Source organism: Neodiprion virginianus, chromosome 3, assembly GCF_021901495.1.
Source record: "Neodiprion virginianus isolate iyNeoVirg1 chromosome 3, iyNeoVirg1.1, whole genome shotgun sequence".
NCBI lineage: Eukaryota > Metazoa > Arthropoda > Insecta > Hymenoptera > Diprionidae > Neodiprion > Neodiprion virginianus.
In genome coordinates this window covers 6,146,306-6,151,937 of record NC_060879.1, presented here as the reverse complement: position 1 = coordinate 6,151,937, position 5,632 = coordinate 6,146,306, and the positions used below count along the sequence as shown (strand labels likewise).

Here is a 5,632-nt window from a genome sequence, read left to right as displayed (position 1 = left end):
CACCTCGCCTCGTGTAGTCGAGGGGTGGTCGATGTGTGTACTGATAGCCCAAGGCGTGAACACATCGAAACAATTGTCAGTTCTACGTTTACTGAAGAGAAAATTAGAGAGCTCGTTTACAAAGAGGTTGCAGAAATAGATCGATTTTGACGATAATTAACGGTTCGTTAGCGTTGGGAAACTTCGTGTTCATGCATACCCGTATTACATATACTATATATATATACATGTGTATTTATACATAACTCAGAGTTTCGATTTTGGTTCCATAATTTTATCGATACAGTCAACAGATTCACGTTCACCGGACTTTGGTTGTATATCTTGATGCGTGGTTATGCTATAGTCTGGATGATGAATCTTGCAGTAAATTTTTTTACGTACTAAAAATTTTTTTTCGTAATACCGACAATATTGAAACAGTTTTATTCTTAACGATACCTGTTTTATTGAATTTTTCTAGTTACTGTAACAAATGAAATTTTTTCTCAGTGTGAAACTTTTGGAATTCTAATGTTTCATAACGGAGTACGGAAAGAATGTTTCGGTGCCTGATAATCGTTGCGATATTAAAGTATTATCAAACCGTTTCCAAATGTCGCTCCGAGGACCGAGGATGTATGAGACTATTATTATCATTATTGTAATTGTTATTACACGCTATGTGTACAACAAGTGTGTAGGTACCGCATGGAGGAAATCACCTCGACCCCGTTCAACCCGGGGACGTTATACCGTACAGGCTGTACGTAGGTATCCGCACAACGAATTACATAATGTTTTTTATGTATAACACAGTGCGCGTACTCTCTATGTCCTAGCGTTAAAATGTAATTACCATTAGCCTACCGTCCGGGTTGCTCAAAGAGCGGGTTGTAACACGGTGAGTTGAACCCGTTGATCTGCCGGCTACCTTGCGCGCATACTTGGACGTCAATCCAGAATGCAGAAGCCGGGGCGTTCAATTGGAACGCCTCAAATTTATGGATTCCCATAAAACGCAGCGGGGGGAAAAGTGTCTCAAAGTCTCAAAGACGTCTTAAGAAAGTTTCGGCGGGGTCTTTGCAGAGGAAGAAGTCGATACGTTGGCGGGCAAAATTATGCAAGAGAAGCATTAATTTTCTATTCTTATTTATTTTGTTTTGTTTTTAAACCCTTAAAAATGATCAATATTACCTGAAAGGTTCAACGTAAAAGACTTCTTGGTCCGAAGATGTCCGAAAGGCAAAAACAACACCCTATCGTAAACTGACTAAAAACGTCTAAATGCTTCGAAGTTGGATACAAGATATGATCGAAACGTATTTTGAGGCACCTGTGTAATTTATTGCTTGAGAAATGACCACAGCGATTTGTCTCTGGTGCTTAGCGTCACGCGATAAAAAATTGGCAATGTAAATAGAATAAGGGTTGTAAATGTTCGCACCGATTTAAAAAAATTAATAATTTTACGGGCATATTATGCATGGTCAAGAATACTTACGACTTTCAGTTTTGTGTGTATTTGTTAATGGGCCGAGCGGTTATTTGGGAATAAACTATTACTGCAAAGGTATTCCTCGCACCACGGGTTTCCCATAGCCGTAAAACGATGATGCCTCGTATTGTTGCAGGCTCGACATAGAAAGGCAGTGTTTTCGGCATTTCCGGGGTTGGTATTTCTGTTTTAATCAAGGATTTTCCCGAGCAGAAAACAACATTTCTCACCATGTATATGTATCGTTGAATTTTCATTTTGTTTGCAATCGTGTGTAATTATGTTTACCTGTGCCGCTCTAATAATTATCATTTCTACCTAGGAACCGAAGTTATATTCGTGGGCGGAAGTTTATTCGATACTCTGACCACTCATTTATGACAGGAAATGAATTTTTAAACCTACTCAAGCACTCGGCTATGCTGCACAACTTTTCAAACGATCAAATCAATTTTTGATATCTTGCATGATTTGCGTTTTTCGATCGAATTGAAAACAGAATGAATATTTTTCCAGTTACGGTAATTTCAGTAACAAGAATATGAGTTGTTGTCAAGATTCCTTCAAGTTTTTCGAAATCCCTGTAATGCCAACTTTTCTTAATCTCACTGTTTGAGAATCTTGTAACCATTCATCGCATTAGTTGAATTTACAACGTTCTATTAACCTAAAAATGTTTACTCACCGATTAACCCTAATTCGGTCACATCTTGGTAGAATCGCGTAACAGTTGTACAAAAAATCGTATCCCGTTTCCACAATGACTTCTAAAAAAGATAGGTATTGTTTAAGGATAGAAAAAAAGCTCTCTCAATTTTCATACCCAAAATTACCACGGCCAAGGGACTCTACGAGGAGCTTGAAAGATTTTTGGGGTGATATTCGACCTCGGTTTCATCAATTAGGTTAAAAGTTAAAGGGTAAAGATTTCTTTGACGCGATTACGAAGGAGTATAATATCTTCGCACCGAGAGAATTCCATTTCAAAATAACAGCGGAGCTTTTCGAATCGTTCCACCTAAGAGCAGCATTGTTAAAACATCGAATGTCGAATGTATCTAAAAATATAAGTTCATAAAAAAGAGAGGAAAAAAAACTAGGTATCAACGGTATCCCATAATTTTATATGTCTATATATGTGTGTGTGTGTGTGTAATATATGTGCGTGTAATAAATTCGAATAACTGTTATGCGAACGAGCGACATTATATTTCAGCAGCGTTCGCAGAGACAATATTATACACGATCACAAATGTATACACACACACACGCATATATATATATATATTGGTATATATGCAGATGAACGCGTTACACCCACCCGACCAATATATATATGCATTTTATTATATATACTTAGATACAATTGGAGGCCCGAGTGTTTAAAATGGATACACATCATAATACGCGTCGTAAAATAAAGAGCGTTTTGTTAATAATCCATAGCCAACGGGAGTCGAGAGGATCGAGGTTTGATTTAAAGAAACGGTGATAGGTGCAAAAGCGGAGTAGGGAAGAAAAAGTGGGGGAAAAAAAGAAATATTACGCAAACGCGCGTTGTGATTTTCATTTTAATTTGCCGACCGGAGAAGATTACGAGCTTTATATTTATGCAGCGGTACTTGCTAAAACGCGTTACATACAACTATAAACGAGCCGGGGATTTCAATGCTAGCTTTATGGCGCAAGACACGATGCGAAGAAACTCAGCGCCGCTTCTATCTACGATCAACAGATGGCGACACCTTTATAAACGGGGCCGTTTAAGCGGAGTTCAAAGACTGTTGTCGCGTTGCTCAACTGTTCGAGAATATCAAACGTAACGTTAACGTTCGTTAATACCTTACGGGCTTCGGGCTAGCTTTTTTTCCGCTCCGAAAGAAAATGCGAGCTCGATTCTATACGAATTATGTGACAACGACTGGCGATGCTGCCGACGTGAGAGATTCGGTGTGATTTTCACATAATAATCGAACATGGAATCGAACTCGTGCTTTGCTTCGTACCGATAACAAGTCGGCCGAAAGCCGATGGCATTAACGAACGTTACTGTATCCATCTTCGACGCAAGGATAAATATTGTAATCGGTAGAAAACAGAATGAAATTTGAACGAACGTCGTCGACGAATGGAACGAAGATTCGGATTGTTTTTACCCAATGCGAAACTGTTTTATCCGGTTCCTTATCGACGAACGCATCTTCCTTATCGATAAACAAAACACGATCCGCGATCAGCGTCTTGCAAACAAAAGACGAACGCTTGGGTCAAGCTTTGCGATATGAAACGCGCGTAAAACAGATTTTATATCGGCTCGTTGGTCTAGGGGTATGATTCTCGCTTCGGGTGCGAGAGGTCCCGGGTTCAAATCCCGGACGAGCCCTGATGTGAAAATATTTTTTTTCCGTCATCTGATAGTTACTTCGAGTAATCGACGATAACTCGTTGCTGGATCCATATTCCTGGATCAGAAAATAACTCGTGATTCATTCGTCGCGTGGCGGGGCGATCCGAGAAGAGAATTAATGTTCACAGGAAAAATGAGCAATAGTTGGACACCGGAAAGTAATTCCCTGTGGAGGATAATAATGTGGAACTAGGCTTGCGGTCGCTTGTTAGCTGCAGATTATTCCGGACTACATGAAATGAAACTAGAGTTGCGGTGACGGTACTTAGCACACCGCACAACGTATCAAAGGCACGCATCACCGGGTTAACCGACGTTTGCTGTACGGTTCACCTGTGACTAATTGAGGAAAGGCTATTTTGCATTCAGTCATTAGACACGAATCGCCACTCTAACGAACATGCGATCATGCTCATGATCGTTGTGGCGAACCACTTTCCAGTCTTCGCTATACGCACCTGTTGCATTTTAAATCGGCTGGTTGCGGGCTGCGTTGCTTACGCAGTTTTTATTCATTTCTCTTATCAATTTTCCAATGACAACAACAAGCTTCTTGACAAAATGTAGTTGAATAAGGCTTTAACGTCAATTTATTGTTGCACAAGCATTAAATTTTCGCAACAGCTGCAAGAAAATAAAGTAACAGTGATCGTAGGGAGAAAGAATAGTAACGGATACTAGACTTTCTGGTAACGTCTAGAAAACTAATTTTCATTTTCTACCTAGAACTATATTTTTCGATTGTGGTAAACAATGAAAATAGTTAAGGACTGAGCGGTAACTGGAATTAAAAATTTCTCCCAGTTCAGGATTTGAAAACTTAAATTGAATTCTAAATTCACTGAGAAGAATTCTTGCAATTTCAAAAATGTTTTGCAGCAATTTTCAAATTGATTGAATATTCGTATCGTGATACGTAGATCGTACACAATACATAATTTGTGAATACAAAAGTGAGCAGTATTAAAATTATTCCTTATATTCGAGTGAAAGTCGAGAAATTTGAAGCGGACTGTATATATTAGCACTTAAAGGGGCATTCGTGGAATGAAATAATGGGAAAGAAGAAAACAACAACAACAGGTAAGAGAAAAGGAACAACACGTTAATTTTTGTTCTTTAAGATAAATTCATAATGTCAAGATCTTAAAAGTCTCGAAAGAAATTTCTCTAGGTACTTGGCATCGATTGCTAACGACGCATTATTATACACACCTTAGAGGTGGGCACCACCAAGTCAGCCGTGATGAAATGTCGAACATGCACCGCGCTTGGTCATGCCTGGTGTGAAGAGGTAAACTTCGTATATTTATCCAGCCAGTTTGTTGTAAATAAATTACCAAATTGTGAGTAAAAGCAAATACCCATCGTATGAAGGGGGAAAAAATAAAAAAAAAAAAGAAAAAGTTTTTCATTTAAATGCGTTGTGAAACGAAGTGAGGGAAGGATGTACATATATCATAAAGTACCTAAAACGTACAACAAGTCTCTTGAAACTGGCTGCAAGTACTCGCCTCACTTCACGCGTGTAATAATGCATGAAACTAATTATTGAGCTCACAAAAAAATTTCAAAATACATCATTGTCAGTGGAACGAACTTTCAAAATTCAAAACGAAGCGTTTCTCACACGATTGGTATTGTATTATAAAAATTTTGACGTCATCTTTATACTGCAATTTAAATACTTCACCTCTATTAGTATAATTTAAAGTATTTCAACCCGAAAATTGTTCGTTTGTTATATC

General features: G+C 38.4%; 1 non-coding gene across 1 annotated transcript; it reads left to right on the top strand.

Annotated features, from left to right (window-relative positions):
* The first annotated feature begins 3,788 nt into the window (after positions 1–3,788).
* Trnap-cgg (transfer RNA proline (anticodon CGG)) lies at positions 3,789–3,860 on the top strand. The gene has a single exon. It is a non-coding gene; the product is annotated as a tRNA-Pro (tRNA).
* Positions 3,861–5,632: the final 1,772 nt, after the last annotated feature.